The 23,393-nt window shown below is 39.1% G+C and overlaps 1 protein-coding gene across 2 annotated transcripts in view; it reads left to right on the forward strand.

Annotated features, from left to right (window-relative positions):
• Positions 1 to 23,393, forward strand: part of LOC306840404 (leucine-rich repeat and fibronectin type-III domain-containing protein 2) — an 82,820-nt gene that overhangs the window by 32,130 nt on the left and 27,297 nt on the right. The window contains exon 3 of one of the 2 annotated variants that reach the window (XM_079369662.1): positions 9,541 to 9,628. The exons of the other annotated variant lie outside the window; for it this stretch is intronic. The gene's annotated coding sequence lies outside the window, so the exon portion shown is untranslated. The remainder of the gene's footprint in view (positions 1 to 9,540; positions 9,629 to 23,393) is intronic. 2 annotated transcript variants of the gene reach the window in all.

Consider the following 23,393-nt stretch of genomic DNA (forward strand, 5'->3'; position numbering starts at 1 on the left):
GAGACAACTGCTTAGAAGATCTACCCTCTCTTTGAAGTTTCCCGTACAGCCCATGAGCTCGTTGGATTTCCTTATTAAAAGCCTCTCTGATCATCTCAGAAACAACTGAGACAAATTGGATGCGGCTACCTCGCAATACAACCTTCATCTAAAAATCCCCACGATGCAGCACGCCCCTCCACCCATACATCCTCTGACAAATGGTGCTAAAGCTCCATTGACAGTCAACAGGAAGATAGATTGGAAGGACACAAATCATCCACTATGAGACTGAGCCGCATGGTTAAGGGGCTTTAGTTCTCTGTCAGAAATACTGTCAGTGCGATGAGTCATCTCGTGTCGTACTTTTGAGTGACTTGTAGGAAGAGTTTTTATAAATCAAAGGGGATCCAGTGTGTAGAACAGTGTCATAGAGGAGTTGAATGTGTCTCACAAGGTTTTAAAATGAAGAACAGCGGTTAGCCAAAGGGATTGAAGCTACAAATTACACATTTTTCTTGAAAAAGTTGCATTAAATGTGAAACAGTTGTTTATTGTGTGAGCAAAATATATTCTCAGGCAGCATACTTTTATTCCCTTAGCTATGATACAGCAGTTAACAGCTTCCCCACAGAATCAGCCTAACTATCAGTAGATAAGAAGAATAATTCTTTCACGATTTATCCTTTAAGAAGCTGGTTACACTAGAAGATTGTTTAGATGATTTTAGGCCTGATTTTCCCCTTCTGACAAAAGAAAGCAAAGTCCTGAATTTTTCGCAGTTCGAGAAATGATCTTGCCAGATTTTCCTCTGATTTGATGTACAGTATGTTCAGAGTAAATTTAATTGTACTGCTCAGCTAAAAAGAACATCATGGCTGCACCTCATTTCAATCCAATCTCCTGTTGTTTGTGGTTGGTTCTCACACAGCAGGAGAGCATGCACTCTGTAGATTGTCACGAGGAATAACATGATAGCCAATTAGGAAGCTCTATGGAGAAAGAAGCACAACAACCGCAGTAATTGAACTTTTAATTACCCCCAGCATTCACTACATGTATAGCCTGTGTTAAAGCTGCCTCCACTACTCTTTTTCAGTTTTCTTCATGAACTTTCAGCATAAAGTAGTCCAAAAAAATTGTTGTAGATTATTTTGGTTTTCATTTTCTGCTTTAGCCCAAAGTTACATTTTATTGCAAGAAATTTAGCAAATTTTGAAATGTTGGGTGTCTGAACTCTGGTTGTTCATATTGGCACTCTCTGCACACACTGGCACTATAACTGAAGATGGATTGATTGATACTCCAGGTGGAATAAAAAGTCATATCTTTTATTTTTTGTCATCATGTGTGGGGTCTCTCACTTTTTGAAGATTTTAAAAATCTTTGAGTGAAGATCAGGCTTTATTATTGGAAAAAAAAAAAAAAAGCCCTGAACTCCATTCAGGTGCAGCCCCTTATCCGGAGCCCATTTTTCTGTTAGACTTCTCTGTATAGTTAAACAAGCCAAACCCTCCACTTCAAGGAGGTTGGCCTTGTGGGTAACATTTAAAATGTAATGTAGTAGTCTGCCAGGTTTTTTATGGTAATTGGGTCTCTCTGGTGTGTGTGTGAATAAAAGACAAGTATAAAGGTGTATTGCAGACACAGTGGAGCTTGTGCTTTCTAAGGGTTATTAAGTCACAGAAGTCAGCAGAAAGTCTTCAGATAGGCTAAGGCTGAGGTACAGCTATTCTGAAGGGGGAATGTGATGTGGTCACTGTACTGACTAAATTAAGCACTTGTTTTACGCGATGCTCCTATGACCTTTGTCTGATAGTTATTCAACTGGCTAACAGATACAACCAGGGCCAAACCAAAACTAAGAGTAAGTCTGAAAAAATCCGGCAGAAGTTTCTGAGGAATGCTATTATACTGTACTAAATTATATAAAGTAAATGTTAAAGCAGCAATATGTAAGATATCTACTTAATACATAATCAGACATTAATGAAAACATGCTGTGTTAAAGTTCTGGCTTCTCTGTGCAGCAGTCAATATGTTGTCCTCCTATGTGAAGGTTACAGTGCAGGAAGATTTTAAGACTGATGCAGAGCTAAACACTGAAGCTTCTATTTCTGTGACTTGACAACCTGAGTGCACGTCGACTCTCGGAAGGAGGGGGCAGTGGAGACAGCTGTCTCAGGTGTTTTGAATATGGACCGCAGTACCCATTGTAAACACAAGGTGTCAGAGCTACATATTTCTCCTCTTAAGCTTGCATCCCTTCCGATAATTCAAAGGTTTATTATTGCAGTTGATACAGAGTGAAGACCGTTCCTGACAATGTTTTCATCAAAACTCAAACTGTTTGCTGTAAATGATGATCATAATGTTGCAATTATTGGTCAAGTGGCAAAGTCAGTCGATTCAGATTTGACCTGGACCTTAAGGGAAAGCTCAAAGTACATTCATGTTTTAGGTCATTATACGTCTTTGTGTAAACTCTTTTAAATTTATTTTAATCAAACTATATACAGTATGTGAATGACATTTTTATATGGTAGCATTTCCTCACAAATGTTTATGTTTGCCTTTTGAATTTAAAATATATTTTTTTGTCTCAAAAAGCAACAAATGACCCTCTCCAGTGGAGCCATTGAGCCACAGCCCATAGATCTCATGGTATTAGTTAAATACACATACACATACTTCACATTGCAAACAATGGGCAGAAGACATTTGTGCTGTAACAGTAAGATTACCTTGTCTGTCAATACGGCTTTATCCTTAGAAAAGTTTTTTGCCGAATGTTCTCCAAGAGGGCCTTAGCCTTGTAGTGTGTCTAGTGTAACGACACTATGTGTGTCTCATGTCAGTGCAGCTGGATGCAGAACCCTTTGCTTGGCGCCTGAGCAAACCAAACCCAAGTTCCTTCAAATTGTTGCTGTAAGTGCTGGCCATAAGGAAATGTTTTCATCTTTACCTATTCAAAATAATCCATTGTTTCTATTGTTGAGTCTGCCTTTTGTTGTTTCATGATTTAAAATGGCAACGTTGGCGTATGAACGAGGATGTACTTTTGTCTTGAGCGTTGAATATTGATTGAATAGGGTTTCTTAAACGTGGTACTTCAATGCATATGCCTACTCACTGTATCTCATTAAGAGAAGCCTATTGTTATACTATCCCTCAAGACTCAGGACTGACCACGTCTACACTGACAAAGGCAGGCTGACAAAACATGTGGGATAGAGTATGAAAACTTATTTGATTTTGTCATTTGATCATTTGACGACAACAGCCTTTTTCAGGCTGCTTTTGAGATCAGAAACTAACGATCATTTCCCACCAAAGAACACTGCAAAGACATCCATTATTACATCCATGTTGCAACAATATCCATGTGTCTCTTCAACCCATACACATCAGTGCTATTCCACCCCCACACACATATGGACCATTTACAGCGGTTTGTGGTGCAATCTTAAAGGTTCTTCAGTTATCAAAGCAATGAACAACAGTCAGCACACCCTTTGAGGCACAATTCTACAACACAGAGAAAAACTACTGGTGTTCACTGTTAATTATATCCTTTATATTTTCAGATACTGCACGACAACATAGTGCATGTACTGGTATAACAACAAAAAATCTTGTTATTACCGTTTTGTTGGACAGACCTCCAACCTTGATAACTTTATTCTTTATATGATGAGTCTTTTAAAACTGCTTTTACACAAATAAAGTGGAAAAAAGGAAGAGGATAGGCACATTTAGAATCAAATGTCACAAGTAAAAAAAATATGTAAAAATGTGAACATCGACTTACTTTTTAAACAATGGAGAAAGCGTCACACAAAAGGACGGATTAAAAATTCAAAGACCTTATAAATGAGAAAAAAACCTAAAGGACAAAAATGATTATTATGGGCCACTGCAGGCAAGACGCAGCTGTGTCTTTCTGTAGCCAGACAGTGATGGAAAAGAACAACCGCGCCACCTATGAGTGTTATCCATCATGTAACAATGACTAATTCTCTTTCAAAATAAAAGCGGGTTTTAATCTAAATGGGAAAAAAAGTATCTCTAGCCTAGAACAGTTCAGAAATACAAAATAAAAGCATAACAAAAAGTTGCTGAAAAAATGGAATTTAGAACATACTTTAAAAATGTAATGAATCCAGATTGACTACTGAAATGAGCAACTAATCAGAATTAAAAAAAATCTTTTTGACAGCAATACTTTTGATCAAACCATCTATCGACACAAATGAATATGGTGCATTTGGATAAGTTTACAGTCATACCTTTACAGATTAAGATATTTTAGAGATACAATTTTTTATTTCTTTCAGCCGTTTCTGGGGATTTTGAATCTGCTTAGAAAGTCATTGACCATACTTACATGCAGTCCTCTACATTTCACTAAGATTTCACTTGTTACACGTTCTAATTGTACGTACAGTAGACAGTTTTTCACATTCTGCAGCTCTAAATCTTTGGTTGTTTGAGTCTCAGCAGGAGCAGTTGTATGCTGAGGAAAAGAGCACTAAGTCTATGTGACAACTAAATGCAGCTTTTTACTGGCGCAAGGAGAAGTGTTGCAGCAGTCCTGCCAAATGCATGAATCAATCTGTAGCGTTAGGCTACTTCGCCTCAGGGTTTTTCACCCTTAGATTCAGCCAGCCCCACCTTGTGTGTCTGGTCTCCTGCCTTTTATATTTTTTAATTTTACACCACATTTCACTTCTACATTTTGACACTCGTATTGTATTTCATTAAGTTAACATCACCGGGGGGTAAAACAGATGGACCGTGCACACTTGCTCATGACAACCACTAGCCACAGCAGGACATTATTTGAACTTCGTGCGGCTCACTGCTGGCTCACACATGCACGAACTTCCCGATGAAAACGACTCCAGATGGCTGGTCCACCATGTGCCATCCAAACTGGAGTAAACATGCTCACACTCCTCCATGCTCAGACATCATGGCTGACATACTTTGTACTTCTAAACAGGCCACAGAACTTCTTAGCCCACTTGAACATCATGAATGGAGAAATGATGGAGTTTACAGGCTACAATTTAAACAAGGTTGAAGCTGATGAGGATCTGTGTGTATATTTTGTTTTTGGGCAAATGATTAAGTGGGGGATGGTGGGGATGTATACACACCAATATGTTTGCCCCATAATTGAAAGATACTAGGCCTATGCGAATCAACAAAACACCTGTGGATGGATCGTTCATATCAGACAGCAGCCAGTCTCTCTCTCTGTATTTAACATACTTATTGTCAAGCGCTTTCATTTTAAAATATTGAATACTGGCACATTTTTTGAGGCAACATGATGTCTAATAATGTTACATTTCTTAGGCCCTCACACACTTACGCATACTGATGCACACCAGACCCCTCTAAAATCAGTGAGGTTAAGTACTGAAAGTACTGAACATGGGCAAAGGACCGATATCGCCCCCTCGGGGTGAAAGAGGGATGTTTTCAACATTCAATCAACTTTGTTTTTTTCTTTCTTGCTTAACCTAACCAAATAGACTGTTTAACAGAACTCACTGCAAAGGTGTAAAAGGGGGAAAGGGAGTCATTAGAGAAGGTACTAAAGGATTTATTGACACAGACAGTGTTTCGGAACAGATGCTGTAAAGGAGATACATTGTGCAACCGGGCGAGAGACTTAAGTGAGGCTGTGAGAAATGATCAGTTTTTCAAAAGCCAGAGGTGCAAAGGTCTTTGTAGGACTTGCAAAAAGATTGTGTGTGACCTTTGGCCGAAGTAATATTTCATAGGAATGTATTGGTTCTCTATGTATGTAAGAAAACAAGTGGAGGAATAAACAGCATTGTTTGCTAATTTGGCAAGGTAATTAAATAGTGCTGCTTTCTAAAAATCTCCTGCTTCATTGAGTTGATTTTTTGATTACTGTGAAGGCCACAGCATGAGAGTTCAATCATTTTCAAAATAAGTGACAGCATCTGTTGTGCATAAGTACAGCCTAAGTGTTCCTAGCATGGCCGAAAGCTCTTAGTCTTCTGTAAGAAATCTGTCTCTTGCAAGTCCTCCAACCTCGTGGAAGAGAAATACTATCAATATTATATCAAAAATGAACTCGCACGAACACCGCTCATGGAAGCTGAAAAGAGAGTAAAAAGCCAAATGACAAGTAAAAAGGTTTTAAACATGTGGAATAGGTATAACCATATTTACTAAAGCTCAGTTAGTGTCTGCAGGAAACAGAGATACTGTAACGTTTTTACAAATTACAGCTTCAAGGATTCAACAGTCAACAACTCCTTCATGCTCACACAGAAAAAACAATCCAATGAAATTCAGCTCACATCCCCTGACCCACCTTGTAATATCCCCCCAGGTACGTTATCTAAAGCACTCCAAGCGTAATGACAAGCGTGCATGTCTGTGGGTGTTTTCCAGGCTTGATGCTCTTTAAAAAGCACAAGTGGCCGCAGATAGATTCAGACGGGGAAAACCACATGGACATGGGCGATGACAATGTGTGTGAATTTGATAAACCCTTTTCTCACGGGCCCAAGAACCACCCTTGCAGAAAATGTAATTACACTTCTTTGCAGGAGGTGCAGTACTGGACTGTTGCATGGGTCCGGGCCTTGGCTTGTCATTGAGACCAAAGCGTGTTTGTTTGACACGCATATGTCCGATGAGAGCATGTTGAAGGGGTGGTTTTTCGGTCCGTTTACTCCAACTGCTTTTTGAAGCTGAGCGTGAGCCACTTGCTAATGACTCAATGATGCGTTATGTGGATGACACCATGTGTTGTAGGCTCTTTGGTGTAAACTGACTGAGTAAGTTGGATGGAATTGAAATGCAGAGTGAGTAAAAACCAAGCAGACTGTGGCCACAAAGTGGAGGTTTTTTAAGTATGAGCCAAAATGCAAATGCCTGCCAGCTGCCAGTGGCTGTTGTTTGGAGGCTCGTGATGAGACATATTTGACCAGAAAAGACAAAAACAAATTGAATCACTTACATTGGACTGGTAGAGTATAAAGCTGGTATTATTGAGCAGTGTGTGGAATCAAATAAAGATACCATACCTTAAATTTAAATGATGAAACTTATACTATTTTCTTATACTTTTGTGAAATTTATGATGTTGCCTTGCAACTTTGCAAACTAAGTAAATTTAGGCTTATTTTTAGTAGCCTAGCTTCCTTTCCTTTTCAATACACGGGTCTTCTACTGACTATACTAGTCTACTTTATTGGTCCAAATTTAAAGGTCACAAATAATAGTCCTTTTCAACAAGTTTAAAACAAGTCAGAGCTCCTCAAAACACGTCTGTGAAGTCGGTGGCTAAAGATACTACTGTATCCCATTGTTCGTCCCAATGGTGATATATAGCCAAATATTTGATTCGGTGGAACTCATTGTGAAAAGTGTGGGAACAACTGTTCTGGGGTAGATTGTAATACAGAGTATTTTTTGATTCGGCAAGACCAGCAGGTAAACTATGACCATCATGACGATAAGAACGTAGTCAGGGATGATATTACTGAAGGGGGCGAAGAACAGAGAACTTATTAAATACTCAAGTTGAGGATATTTTAATACATTTTCTAATAAATGCTGAATGTCATTTTACTTTCATTCTTTGTTTTCTTAGTATTTATTTCACATGTATCTGCTTGCTCCTATGGCTTAGTTCCCTAAAGTCATAAATGTTCTGTTTTTAATTCTGTAAAGCTTTACGTAGGTTCTCTAAAAAAAAGACTGGCCTTGCCCTAATTGCCCCAGACCTTTTTGTTAGCTTGAATCAGCAGCACAGCAGGTATTTGCTTGATGCGGCTTCTTTAAATAGGATTAGAATTACAGCAGCTAATGACAGAGGATCAATAATATGTCATTTGGATTCTCTGGCTAATTAAAAGCTTTAAATTAATGATGTTATTAATGGATGCAAACCTCAGGTGACCAGGATCAACCCTCCATCTCGGATAACATGCTCTGAATATTTCCAGTCAGAGGAAGGTTTGAGTAAAGTTTCCATTCCAGGTTTGTAAGCAGTCTTGGGTTGTGTTAAAACTGCAATTGACAGGCAAAGCCCAGCCAGGGACCTGCTTTAAAAGGGAGGCTTAGATTGTTCTTCTGCAGGGTCCCCCATGGTCGACAGAAAAGTGTTGATGAGCGAGATCTGCCCTAGAAATCAAAGCACTGCTGGGGGTGTTTGCAAGTCTTTCACTCATCAGACTGAACCCTCTGAGAGCTCGCGAGGGAAGCGCGAGCGGGGAAGACAGTGAATCTGAACCGAGAGAACGAGGTGTGTCATGAGGCCTCCGGAGAGAGGTTTGGAGGAGAACGGGGTGCGACTGTGTGTGAAACAGAGTCTGCAAAGGCTGGATCATGTTGTTCTTGTGTGGGAGGGCACAGCATGAGAGAAAGCTCAAACATACAGTAAGCACCTCACAGCATCAGCACTGAGTGGAAGATGCAGCTGTTTATTAGTGAAAGAAAAGAAGAGAATCCTGCATGTCATTCTTTTTTTTCTTTTTTTTACCACGAAATACAACAGGGACGCGTTTGCAGACAACAATAAATCCTCAAATTCATTTATCAGAGCACAAGACGACATTTTTACCCACTCCCACACATATTCACTAAGCACACAAATAATAGAGCTTTCAGAGTGTGTTTAGAAAGGCGAACGGCTTGTCATGAGGAGTGGCCTCAAAAAGAAAAGAAAAGAGACAAATACTGTGCCTTCAGTCATTGCTGAGATTATAACGTCACTTGGGAGTGGGGGCCCTGTGAACCTGTGAACCCCCCCCCCCACACTGTGCTTTATTTCAATAATTTTCCACAAACCAATCTAATGTCCTCCTTCCTCCTTCTTCCCACACAGTGCTTCGAGAAGATGTTGATGGGCTTTTGTTTGAGAGGCAGATTATTCTTTATAATTGTAAAGTGTTTCTTAGCTTTCTTTTTTAAGGATGCACTTCAGACAGCCTTCTGTCAGCATGTGTCACAATCCAGAGGTGAAAAGGTTAATTCATCTGTCAAAGAGGTCAAACCAGACTGCCAATTTTAATGGATGAAGCTTAAGTGACATCAGTCATCTGTTACAGCAGGGTGCATCGGAGCCGTTTAAAAAAAAAGAAAAGAAATGTGCGTGCAGTGTGTGCCCATGATGACAACTAATCAGATCTACTGTATTTACTGTATTTTGTTTTCTTTTTGTACCAGGCTTTAAACATGTTAATTTATGCTGTAGTGTTGATTTAACGTCCAGTGTTCCTGGAGCCAGTCTCAAGTGGACACACTTGACGAACTGCAGGATTTTTGACTTCCACATTTTTCATATTTCAACACCGGAGGTTTCCGCTTCAATCAAACATGTAAACCTGCAGACTGACTTCCCATGTTGGCCACTTTAATGCATGCATAGGCATCCATATAAAACAAGTGCATGTGAGCTTCCCTTTAAATTCTCAGTGCCTCTCCTACACCACAATAGTGCGTCAAATAATGAGGGGAAAATACTGGTTTATAAAAAGAGCTTTCTTTTCTCTTTTGCTCCTGCAGGCTGCATTTCCATTGTGCTCTTTGAGAGTGAATGTGTGGCCTTGAGGTGTTTTCGAGGGACCATATGGCACAATACCACACAATATAGGTGAGTCTTTCATTTCTGTGTTCCAATCTTCTGTTTAACATAGAAATAGTTTAACTTTGAAAGACCTTGTTAAAGCATCCTTGGAGGGCACTTTACAAAGTGTCGAACAATAACCCAAGTCATCAGAGAAGTGGAGCCAATAGTAACTATAGCAGCAGCGTATAACGTTGACCTGAGTGCCAAACACTGTTGTTACTGGAGCTTTCATATAGACTGTTTGTGGATCGAGTGCATGTGTAAGGACTTGGACTGTATAAAAAAAAAGACGTTTTTTATCTCAACTAAAAAGTAAGAACTTTACCCCGCAGAACTTCAAAAATGTCCCGTCCACGTTGGACCAAAGTTAAAAAATGTCATGTAATACACTTTTTTTCTGGCAACCAGTCCAGCCTCTGGCCCAATGAGAGCTGGGATTGGCTACAGCCCTCCACAACCCTTGAACAGGAAATGTGGTATAGATAATGAACGGATGGATGACCAGCTTTATTTAATGTTACACATATCACACCTGTTTTATCATTATATTTATGCTACACTTTACTCACTATACATATCATGTCCACATAGCTTATTAAAAAACACAATATTCTCAAATCCTTCCTGACTTGGAACTTGATGGCATTTTGCTCCATTTAAAATGTTATTATGATTGCTATTATACATCATTTGTTATAGTTATATATATTTTTTTTTTTCATAGATCAATAAAACTGAGACAAAGCCCCATATCAGAAATGTTAGCCATTTGGGCCTTCAAGATCCATTAGAAGATTAGTGGGAACATGTTCCTCTCCAAATTCACTTTTAATGGATTAAAACAAGTTGAAGGATTTATGAAGTAAGCATGTGTTGATGATGAAGATGATGAAGCCGGTGTCAATTATGAATTTCAGTAAAAGCAGCCCTACATTTTTGATCTCGCCTTTGAATCTCCTGTATAGTATCGGACCCATTTAAGAATGGGATGAAAAAGATTGCTTCATCATGAAATGCCTCCTCTATTAGGAAATTTGCAAAGGTGATGCAAGTGAAAAACAAACAGGTATGAGCAAATACATGTGCCGTTTGGTTTGTTTTCTAACTTTAGACAACCAATCTGATCCTATTGTGATGAAGTCTCAGTCTTTGTTAACCCCTGTACTGACGCAAAACAACTCCCAAAGTCAGCCTGGGGAGATGTATTTTGATTCAAAGTGTCTCACTCAGAGCAGGCAGTGCTTAAAAAAGAGTGAAGTGCTGTCTGACTATTGTTGGCACACAGCTTCACAGAGAATGAGGATCAGAAGAGGAGATGAGGAAAAGAATCAAATGTGTGTTATGCATGAAGCCAAAGCAGTTTCTCGATCCTGAGATAATATGTTGTACACTATAATGCAGGCTTGGATTGGATGTATGCAGTGCATTATATTATCTTAATATAAGGTGCAGAGGGTTAAAAGAGAAGGCCTCTTGGTACATGATTCATAAAAGCACACTTTTTTTTACGCGGAAGGGGTAAATGCGTCACTCATTTTCATTAACATCTGGCCCCTGCTGGAAGAATAAAATCAAGGCTGGGAATAGAAAACACACGTCAAGTACAAGATGTATTTTTAGAACTTAAATTTGCAGAAGCCTAATAAATCATTTCCAGACTACAATAAGCAGGTCCGACATGTTCAGACTCAATAAAGAAGCAGCGCTCCTCTGAGGAATATCTCGGGAAATCCATCATGCATTGTCTCAATTAGCTCCCCTCCTCCAGCTCGTGATTCTGCGAGTCTGATGTCTTAATGAAAACACATTGGATATATAGTGGAGATGTTCACTTTCAGATTACTGGGAATACTTATTGTGACAGGAGCATATAGGAGGATTGAAATCAGTGGTTCTCAGCTCATTCAGCCTTAGGACACAAAACCAACTCCTCAGTGGAAAACCGCCACGAAAATGTCTGATATTTTTCAGCCAATCAGATTCATTTTATTGGACAACTGTGGACCTTGGACTTCAGTCAGTACAAAAAATGTGACAGAAGCAATACACTGAACAAAACAAACGGTTAAAAAGCGCTTCACAGAATGTTTTACACAAGCTTTTTCCAGGAACATATTCGTGACACACTGAAAATGGCTCCACGAACAACCTCTGGGTCCAGACCCACCAGTTGAGAAACACTGATCTAAATACTATGCTCCATGTAATTAATACAGATAGTTCGGTAGATTGCACTCAATAACTATTCTTTTAGAGCATTAAAACAAAGATGTGAGTAGCATCATGGAACTGTGTAGAGAGAGCCATTTCCTTGCTGTGTGAACATTGGACAAATGTGAAAAAGATATTTCAATCAGAAGAACTGTGTTCCAGTTGATTAGACCTGATTGGTCAAGTTTATTATAACTTTTATTTCCCTTGGACAAAGGGCAGGTTTACAGGTTTTTTTCCTGCTTCATGTACCTTTTCATTGTTGTTGTCGGAAAAGTGAAAAGAAGGGATGCCTCTACTTGGCTCTGCTTGAAGGAAATGTGTGACTTATTGAGCCGTTTCCCTTGAGCACCTGCATAAACCAAAACAAACTGCTATTTGGCCATATCTCCTTTATACAGCAGCCTCCGCTCTCCTCCAGTGACACACCTCCAACCACCCTTCCTTCAAGTTTCCACAAAAGGAGTTCAGCACAAGTGATAGACAAAGTTGTCCTTGGCACAAACTGCAATTGTCTGTCGACTGCATTGTTCTGTTAGCATGCTAAAGTTGACACTCTTAAGTTAGCTCGTAGCTTCATTTACACAGCATGACCGTGATCTAAAAATCCTTACATTGCATCCAAATAAGCAGTGAGAATGTTATTCTTGTTTTCGCAAGGCCATCCTGTCCATGTAAACACATCTCTGGAAACAACACAGGACTTGTGCTTCTCTCTTATTGTAGGCAGTCATGACTCAGCAAGATTTTTACAGAGGATAAACTTGAATTCAAATGTTTTTTTGTGTAACATGTTGGACATTATGCCATTAACAGAAACACAATAAGATGAATGAATGACATGAAGCACATAGAACTCAAACTGCACAACTACAAGAAAACAAAGGCAATGTACTATATTGCAACTTTTAGTTATGTTAAGTGTACAGTAAAATCTCTTCTGGTACAATGTATCACTCATACACTGTACCTGACTTTGCATTTAGCTTCTCTAATTTCATCGTTTGGATTTTATGGCCAGCAGTTTTTTTTGAAGCTATGTGTTTGGCCTTTGTTGCCTTTAGTAGAGAGAGAGACAGTGGATAGAGTCGAAAATCAGGGAGAGAGAGAGAGAGGGGATTGAGATGCAAGAAAGAGGCCACAGGCCGGAGTCGATCCGCGTGAGGACTGTAGCCTCCATACGTGGGGATGCATGGGCTGCCACTGCGCTACCGGCGCCTCTTATGGCCAGCAGTTTTACAGTCTTCACTCATACAGTAGCTCTCATCCGTGCCAGCAGCTTGTTACAATAATATGCCTTTCTACACAACTTTCAAAATACCAAACTGTAGAAAGAGGAACTTCACATGTTACACACGAGGGAGGAGTGAACTCTCGGCAAGCGAAACATGTATGTGCTCTAAAAGTGCTCCTTAGCTACTCGCTCACAATTCTGAATCATAAGCTGTATTAAGCTTTGAACCTGACTTGCCCGAGCTGCAGATTGGAGCAGAGACATTTGTTCTGTCATACAGGACATGATTTCTGTGTCTAACTGAGCACAAGTTCAGCTGGACAACAGCTAAGTGTGTCTGAGCTGTCAATTGCAGGTTGTCACAGAGTCTGCAGCGCTTTTGAAAAAAAAAAAAAAAACTGTGTTGGCGAATCAGCATGCGCTTGAGCATGAAATCAATCACTTTAACCTTGCTTTGAGGTGTTGTTACAGACACTTGCAGACGTTGTTCTGCATTGTTTCAACATTGAAATGCTATTTCACTTTGAGTGACGTTGTGTGGACTATTGAGATGATTCTAACCTTTAACAGATTTCTGATGAAACTGTGCTGATAAATTCCTGAAGTGGAGTTTGAAGTGCAAATTTTGAAAATAGAGTCAAGGAGAATGTTGGCCCTGATCATCAAGGTTTAAAACCAATCCTAAACCACAGCTTAACTAAGCAGCGCCCTAAAAGGTGCGATTATTTGCATGCAATGTTAGCCGAGATATGGATGAAGGGAGAGGGAAACACTTCTGTCCAAAGCCACCAACAATACCCAGACAGGAAGAGATGTGTAATTTATGTTTTGTTAATCATCTTAAAAAGAACTGAACTACAAATGAAAATGGTCCAAGTATTGAAAAAACGTCCTGTGTTTGTGTTTTACAGCTACGCTGGCTCGTTTTTGTGCACGAAGAGGGGCGCAGGTGTGATGAAAGGAAGGAGGGCAGGGTGTCGGGGGGTGTCGGTGGGGGCTGATCAGGAAATTGTGAAGGGAAATCTAATTTATTTTTCATACGCTGCTGAGATGGAATGTCATATATCATGCTATGAAGCAATTTTGTGCCAGTGCTGGGCTCACAAAAGATGAAAGAATAGTGATCAAAGATACACACAGAGAGAAGTCGGCTGCTGGAGACAGGATCTTCTTCCACTGAGAACAATATAAACTGTGTTGAAACAGTCATTCAGTATACTGTCACTGTTGGTTTTCACTGAGGAACAATTCACCTCGAACAGTTTACACAGGAGGAAACAAGAATGAACTTTAGCCACAAAGAAAAAAAAAAAAAATCAATGAAAGGATTCAAGTCAGCCCATTCATTCATAAATCTCAGTGCAAATTTTCAGGAACAAAATATCTTGTTTGGCCACGCCCACAACGCTCAACATTAAATACATAAATCCAACTGAATGATAAGGATGCTTTGTGACTACTGACAGCTGCTAATGTGTAAATTAACAACTGTCTCCTTATTTTAACCATAGCAACTCAAGGGTGATTATATCTAAATATTAAGAGTCAAATCTTAATTATATAAAAATAAACTGCAGTTCCGTAAGTGTCCACTTGAGACTGACTGCAAAAGCCTTAGATGTCCCTATACCATCTATGTTAAAATGCACATCTAGACAGCATGAATGAACATGTTTAGAGTATAATGGTACAAATCTTCTGCATTACTAGGGGTGTTGTAAATGGATTTGAGCTTGTTTAATGCTTTTCTCGTCTTCTGACAACTCAAAGAACGTTTACACCACAGGTCACACCTACACGTTCACACTGACGCAGAGACTGCTATGTGAAGTGACCATTCATACACACTCAAACACCACAGACAAAGTAGCGAGAGATCACATCAGAGTTTAAATTCTGATCAGGCACAAGACACTTGCATTACATCCAACATAATATAGAATCATTTTAAAATGTTACTATACTACTTAAAATAATTTATGAATCAAAAATGAATCCCAACTTAATTCAAATTTCAGATCAACCCTGACAAGTAAAGAAGACTTGTTTCTTTATGTTCATTGTTCTTTTTCTGGCAAAAAGTCAAAGACTTTTTTTAAAAAACACATTGACAGAAATGCTGAAGTAGTAACATTGTTCATATTGATGTGTGCGAGAAGACAAAATCAAGTGTCGCACCCACACTCAGCCCTCATCAATTTAGCTTGTCATGCAGGAGACAAGTGCAGTGTTATAATCCAATGATTATGTATCTCCTGCATTGCATTGTAAAAAAGAAACATATATACCGGTTTCTCAATTAATCTAGTACTCAGCAGATTCAGGTTATCTGCCAGTGGGGAAAAAATAATCTCATTCTGTATGCAAATTAACTTCTCTTGTTTGAAGATAACAACACACACCCACTAGCATGTGACATAATGGGGAAAAAAATCTGGAAAATTTCAGAACAAATGGGCTGCTTGTAAAAAAAAGAAATACAGTCATGAATATGCTGTAAACCTTTGCATGAAGCCTGATATCTTCTTAGGAAATCATAATGTGGAACACGGTGCAGATCAGAACATTTTTCATGGCGCCAGTGAAGTAGAAAAAGCCTCGGAGTCTGGTATGGATCCTGTAATTGGTTGATCTCTGGTGTGTAACAATAGGCTGAAAATTCTCTAAACCTAGAGCAGAAAGGAAAACGGTTGGAAAGATGCTCTGTTGATACAGCCCATCAATGACACGCTGGATGAATAAAGAAATAACTCAAACACTATTTGAAAGTGAAAGATCGGCCTTTTCCTGTGTATTAAGATGAGTTGTGATGTATTTTTTTTTTCCTTTTCATCTCTTAAAGCAGTGGACCATGTTGTGTGTGCACTAAGAAAAAAAAAGGTAGAGGGGATACAATCGTGTTACAGGGACTGAAACAGGGTTAAACCATATTGGAAAAACTGACACTGCACTATTGTTTTCTTATTGCTATATACAGTTTATTGCACCTAAAAAAATAAGGAAATTATACCAGATAAATGCAGTGTCTGCGACATCTCTTCATATTTCAAACAAGCAATAACAGGTTTCTTCATACATTTAAAAAAAAAAAAATCGGCTGCTTGCAGTTGTGTTACTTATATATAATCAACCATTTCTAACAATATTTTTTTTTTTTAAGGTTTAATTTGGTATTTTGAGGGAGGACAGTGGATAAATTAAGGAACTAAGGAGGGAGAGAGATTGGGAAATGACGTGGAAAAAGGAGCTACAGGTCAGATTAGAGGACTATAGCTGTAAATGGGGCACATGCACTAACCACAAGGCTATCACCACCTCTTCTGTCAAAGTTAGGTCGAGTCATCATGTATTCTAATTAAACAAAAAATCCCCATCTGGAGCGTTCTATGACTCGTTCAACACTTCGTGTGCACAGCAGGTGTAACGGCTAAAATTGAAGAATCAGCAGCACATCTGTGCCGTTAGCGTTCTCTAAATATGGCTACAGCATTCACCAGCCCCGGAAAGAGGTGTTGGTTATAGCAGGATTATTCTTGTTTAAAATCTGTAAATTAAGTTTCTGCCCCGAGCTTCATGTGAATGCATCTATGATGGTACAATGCGCCTTTAGCCTAAACATTTTATATTCAGGGACAGAGACTGCATGAACAGCGGTAAGTTCTCTAAATTTACTGGACATTAGTCATGGAAACATGAAAATCACCTGGCAGTAATTCAGTCTGTAGGGACTTACGTTGGGAACCGGAGGTTTGCAGGTTCAAGTCCTGATGCTGACCAAAAGAAGTTGGTCTGGTAGCTGGAGAGGTGCCAGACCACTTCTCGAAAACTGCCGAGGTGTCCTTGAGCAAGGCACCAAACCCCCACCAGCTTCCAGTGGAGGCAGCCATCGTACTCTGACATCTCTCCATCTCTCCACAGGTCATGCTTGTGCATGTGTGTGATTCAGGCCCGTCTGTGTGAGAAGCTTGTCTCAAAAATAATGAGTGCAAACCCCAATTTCCCCCCTAGGGGATTAATAAATTATAAAATAAAAAAAAGAAAGAAAAAAAGGAAACTGAAAACACTTGACCGACATTGTGATGTGTCTTATGCGCACGCATAAGTTCATCTGAATAACATTTATTCATGTATTAAACTATGTATTGTTCAGAACTAGCCTGAAAGCAGCACATAGAAAAAAAGTCAAGTGGGAGAACAATTGATGTATGGGAAGCATACAACTCTGATTTGTCTTTTTTATTAACATTCACATCTAGCTCCACAATATCTGTGCAGCTTTTAACGCTTCAGATGAATCTCCAAAAAATCGAATGACTGTTATAGAACAGAAACAACATCAAATTATATCTGAAAGGTGGTTGGGTTTGTTTGTGGTTGACGGAACACTAATGAGGTTGAAAATGTTCCTTTTGCAGAGACTGTCTCTCTTTTAATCACTTTCACTGCATGGATCTCAGATGAATTGGACCAGGCAAAGAAAAATCCACTGAAGCAGACAGAAGTCAATAAAAAAAAGACTTTATCCCAGTTGATGGGAGAAGTCAAACAAATTCAATGTTTAGTTTAGTTTTCTTCGTTGGTATATTTTCCTTAAACCTGACAAAGAACATTTAATTAACCCAATATGGCTGCACAGCCATTAGCTAATAAGCTAAATAAGTTGCACTTAACAGTTAAGCAATAGTCATAAAGGTCACAATTAAAAGCTCCTTTCAACCAGAAAAGTCTCTATTTCAGCTCTGCTCAGAACAGGCTGTTTCTGTGTCTGTAGCTTTAAATGTAAATCAGCTGTGTCTGACCACGCCCCTCTCTGATTTCTTTAGAGTGAGAAGGGGGACTCAGAGGGCAGAACAAACACCTAGCTGGGGGAGTATCACCCACCTGGGGGGTGAAGGGTTACTGCCCTTTGCAATGTCATAAAGGGGAAAACCCCAAATGGCCTGTTTGAGCACACATTAGCGCCGGCAAAAGATGGAGAGGATGGACTTCTTTTTATAACGGAGGGTTTGTATAGTAGGGACACATTAGTGTTAGAAGAACATGGTGAAGTGCATAATAGGTGATATTCAGCACTTCTCCTTCACTCAATCCTGAAAAAAAGACACAAATGACAGAATATATGCCTCTTAATGGAGGTTTAAGTGACTTAACTCTTCTACATTAGTATATTAACTGATTTTGGTGTGGGACAAATACTTGTATTCACAGAATAAACTCAAAGTGAGACAGCTGTAGCAAAAAAAGTAGTCTGAGCTGTGAAGTTTTATTGTGAAACCTAACACCTTGTCTTTTGAGTAACAATGTTTCGATGACCTGCTTGTCGTCTCACTCTAGTTGGAAACAGCAGTGAGGTGTTAAAACTGACTCTTTGGTGAAGTCATGCCCACACATTTTAAAATCAGTGGAGGTGCAGAGAACATGATGTAGGTATTTTGTAAATACGCCCACACCATGCCTCTGTATATATTGTGACATTTTTGCGAGCTGATGTTAACTGTATGCACCAGGCACTGTGATAAATCCACACATAATCTAAATGTGACTCAAATACTCTCTCCCACATGTTTTTTTTTTTTTTCCTCTTTTCACCCAGCAGGGAACCCTCAGTGCGGAGACGGAGAAATCACATGTCCTGTTTTAGATCAGTGCATGCGCCCACCGCATCTTCATTATGGATCAGTGACAAGTCGTTCCCATGAAAAGAAATGAACATCACTGTAGCGTTCAAGTAGAACAACAACAAATATATTTCTTTATTAGCCTGGCTTAATTGCTCATTAACTTAGGATTGCTTTTTTGTTTTTGTTAAATATTTCACTTGATAATCACTTACAGCCCACAAATGCAACTCCTCCTAAGCAGAGCCCCCTCAGCCAAACAAGCTTATGTGAAGCATTGCAAACTGGGCTACCTCCAATGCTCTGCAGTGTTGCACACAATGCACAGCTCCTGAAAGAGGAGAGAGTTGATCTGCGCTAAATCTGCGCCAGTTTTCTATTCCCTTCCAATTCGGTGTGACAAACCCTCTGGAGCTGAACTAATGCTGTTAAAAAGCTGCACCAGCTGCCATGTGCTTTTGTCTGATGTGTTTTCTTGCCCTGTGCTTCCGTGCAAGGAAGAGCAGAAGACTTGCGAGCAAACACTCACGAGCTGAGTCAAAAAGCTGACGCGTTCAATCTTGCCAAGAAGCAGCTCGGCGGTTTTGTGACGCAATTTTTAAAATATCACCTGTACAAGCAAATCTGTTTTTCAGACACCATCTGTTTGTGAAGTCATGTTGTAAAAATGTGATTCCTTTTTTTTGTCTGCTTCCATGATAAACTGTCACAATTATTACAGCATAAAGGATAACGATTTTATAGACAGATTGAGGATAAGAATCTCTTAGTCAGGCACATTACATTTCCTCTCATTGCGTCATGAAGTCAGCATTGTTTTCTGGCCTTGGAAATGTTTTTAGATGAACTCATCAGTGCAAGAGTTCTCTTTTATCATTCAGCGTGTAGAGCATGGAAAAGAAAAGATGTGCTCTTTGAAGGCTAGTGCCTGAAAAAAGGACAGAAAAAATGTGTAACTGAATTTTATTAAAAAGAGTTTAGAGCTGAGATTTAGTAGTGACACTTTTGTATATTCCTGGTGATCATTAAATGCTAACACATTTTTTTTTTTTTTTACGTGCGTTAAGCTATGGAAAGATTATTTTCAATTGATGAGCTTATATTTCACAGCTTGATTGTGATTTGCCAAATAACCATTGCAGCGCTTTGCCTTTCCTGGAAGAACAAACAGTTGCTATTGAAGGCAGCCTGTTGCTCTAACTCGAGGACCACGTTGATATTGATCCACAGAAAGTTGTCCAGTTAACTTGACATTGTGCTGTTTACTTTGAGGGAAAAGAGAAAACTGACAGTGGTGAGAAAGAGGTAGAAAGAAGTAAAAATGGAAAACTTGTAAAATCTACAAAACTGAAGGTGGCAGGGTGCAGGTAGTGTTGTAGTTGGTGCATGTGCCCTGTGGACAGAGGCTGTGGTTCTCTAAAAGGGAGGGCCGGGTTTGAGTCCAAACTGTGGCTCATTTCCCTACAAGGCGTTAAACACTCCTGCTCTCTTTCGCTGATTTTCTAACATATCCAGTCCTGTCTCTACCATAAAAGCACAACAAGCCTCAAAATAAATATGTAAAATGCATAAATTGAAGGTGGCAATTCGAAATAAACTATAACTGATCACAGTATGGGATATGACGGTAATTAAAGACAGCTAAATGGAGAGTGAAGTGCCAACAGACTCGTAGTGACAAGGCTGAAAAACTCTGTTAGGTGCTACTATGATTAATGGGAATCCCTTCACTTCATCTTACTTCAACATCAGTGGAAATGTTCATTTTAATGGGAGTTATATAATCTAGGATAGCTCATTTTACAATAGCTGCAGACTTAGCAGTAGCTTTAAAGCAGCTCTATTTGAAGACTCTGTTAGACTATTTGTTAAGATGAGGACAATATATTCTTTTTAACAAAACCCATTTCTGAATATGTTTTGTTTGTGTTTAAAATGATTGTGTGTCCCTCTTTAATAGATGTGGGGTCATGCTCAGCCAGATGGGGTTTCCATTCTGTACATTAAAAAAAAAAAACCTTTACATTATCACTCGCTCTCTTAACTTTTCCAGACTGTGTCTAAGTTTGATTGTTATAACCGGCTTCCTGCTCTCACCGTTCCACCCCACTGACCTGTCATCCAGTGATGCAATTTGCCAGAAATGTCACACAGAGTCATAACTCTAACCACATCAAAACACCCAGACATGTTAGCTACATGGTGGTGTCAAAAGATCTGACGTCCATCAAATATTATGGTCAATAAATCTGTTTAGGGGACAAATCTTGAGATTACAAGTATGTTGAAGAGTGCAAACACAAACTGTTTCTAAAGCCGGGCTCTCTTTAAACAGCTCTAACCTTCATGGTCAGTCGCAGTCATGTTAAAATTGCAAGTAAGTCACAAATCATATTTAAAGGACGAGTGTACAACATTTCAGGCCTAACTATAGCAGAAATCAAGTCTCTGAATCATGACTGCTGGTATGCTGCTGTCTATGTTAACATTGGGTTTACATGGATGGGACGGCCGGCTCCTCCCCTTGTGTATGAAATCTAACAAATGAAAAGAAGAATCCCATACTCACTTCTTAGCATTTTTAGGTCACGGTCATTCTGTATAAATTTACATGCATTGTATAGTAAAGCTACGAGCTAACTACAATGGGCTAACATTAGCCAACTAACAACAAAGCAGGCAAAATGCGATAGCAGCTCAAGCAAAGGACAATTCTGTCCGCTGCTTGAGTAGACCAGAAGCGTCAGTATGGTGGCGGTGTGGCCAAACAGCAGTCTGCGAAAATTGCAAGCCGTTTTTGCAAATTCGTCCTTTAAAATCTGGATTCTATTGTGAACAAAATGCTATCATACAAGAGCTAACAGAGCAACAAAAAAATCTTTAAAAAAGGGTTAAAAAAATCAGCCTTATTAATTCATGCTTTTACAAATGCAGACATTGAGAATATATGAAAAAGACAAATGTTTGTAAATCAGACTGCTGAAACTATCCATGACTCAGTCTTTGTTTTTTTTTGGCAACGAATGAACCCAAATTTAGTACAACAACTCAGAGAAATGTTCAAAAGAAATGTTCCCACATATGTTGGATAACTACAAAAGATTTCAAGAACAAAGAGTCACCTCATTTCAAAAGAGAAAAACTCTTGTCCTAACTTAAGAATACATTTGTTTAAGGCCTATAAATAATTCAGTCACTGCAGCAAAAATTATACACCAGAATTATGTTATTGGCTTTTTTCATGGCAGTTATGGTAAAACATACTCTGGTACACAAAGGCCCAGTTGCACAATGGGCAAGATTTTTAAGACAGAACAATGCTTATACATGACTGCTAACTGTATGCATGCTTTCCTACACAGTTTCACAAAATATAAAACCCCTGGTGTAGTCCAATCAGTAAAAATCTAACTTTCAGGTCAAAAGGCAAGACACCCTTGACCAGTAACTAAAACCTTAGCTGAGCTGTTCACATCTGATTTATTCAGTTTTAACAGTAAAATACATAATGATTGTTTTTGTTGCAATTTCCATTGCCTCAAACCAAACCCTGAAGCCAAGAACACACTAGATTTCAACAATCTTAAGCAAAGTCCAGATTTTAATCTGTGGTTGTCAATGTTATCTTGCCAGATTTTCCTGTAGTGTGAGGTTTTGTTAAGAGTGAGCCGATCTGCTGGCCTGATTGCAGATCATAAATATTACATATTACTTCTCCCATTTGCATTAAGCTTTGTATCTATGGAAACCTGGTAGTATTTTTGAATGCTAATGCATCCCACCCTCATTTTCCCTGGAAAATGAAGCTTCAGTGGGAGTGGTCTGCTATGCTGTGCATTCTTGGAGTTGTTGTCTTTCATCCACATGAACCAAAAATACACTTTCCGCCTTTTCTCGGTCAAGAAGAATCCAACTTTAAAATGTAATTCACATTTCTACTACATATGTGTAAAAGCCAATTTCACGACAGATTCATGTTTCAATGGGTGAAGTATCCCTTTAAACTTTAAAATATTGTTGTGTGGAGAAACCTTGAAGTCAGCTGAGCACACAGAATTGGCCTTTGAATAAAATGAAAGCCTAATCAAAAGCGAGCTGACTGAAAATGCGAAACAACCACAGCAAATCGATTTTTACTCACCTCCACGTCTTTATCCATACATTTTCTTTCTTTAGGCATATTCAAAGAAGTCCAAAGTCATAATCATAATTTACATCCTGACTGTTGTCAGCCATGCTTGTTTACTCTTAAGTTGTGCTGGATAACCAGTCTTCAGGGTTGGGATGCTGTTTTTTGGTGAATGAAATCTGTTAGTGCAACAATATGCACACCACACACTATAGGAACAACATTTCATGTAATCTATGATTTAAAAAAAAAAAAAAAACGTTTCAGGTGTCTTTCACTTCAAACATCTTTTAATATTTTAAAAACAAACACATTGGGTGCCATGGGAAACACACATTTCATTCAATGGCCCCATGAAATACATTCTTGAAGACATGATTTCCCTTGTATTCCACACGTTTACTCTTAAAGGATTGTTAAGAGAACACAAGATGTTTAGTTTTTCTGTGTTGGACAGAATGTAAAGGTAAAAGATCTTTGAAGTACCTTTGTCGGTGTTGTCTAGCTGAGAATCCTGTCATGTCAAAGGAAGCAGAGAGCATCCAACAGGGGTCGATAAATGGATTTTAGGAGGTTGGAGCCCCACCATGCAGAGTT

Source organism: Symphodus melops, assembly GCF_947650265.1.
Source record: "Symphodus melops genome assembly, chromosome: 19".
Taxonomy (NCBI): domain Eukaryota; kingdom Metazoa; phylum Chordata; class Actinopteri; order Labriformes; family Labridae; genus Symphodus; species Symphodus melops.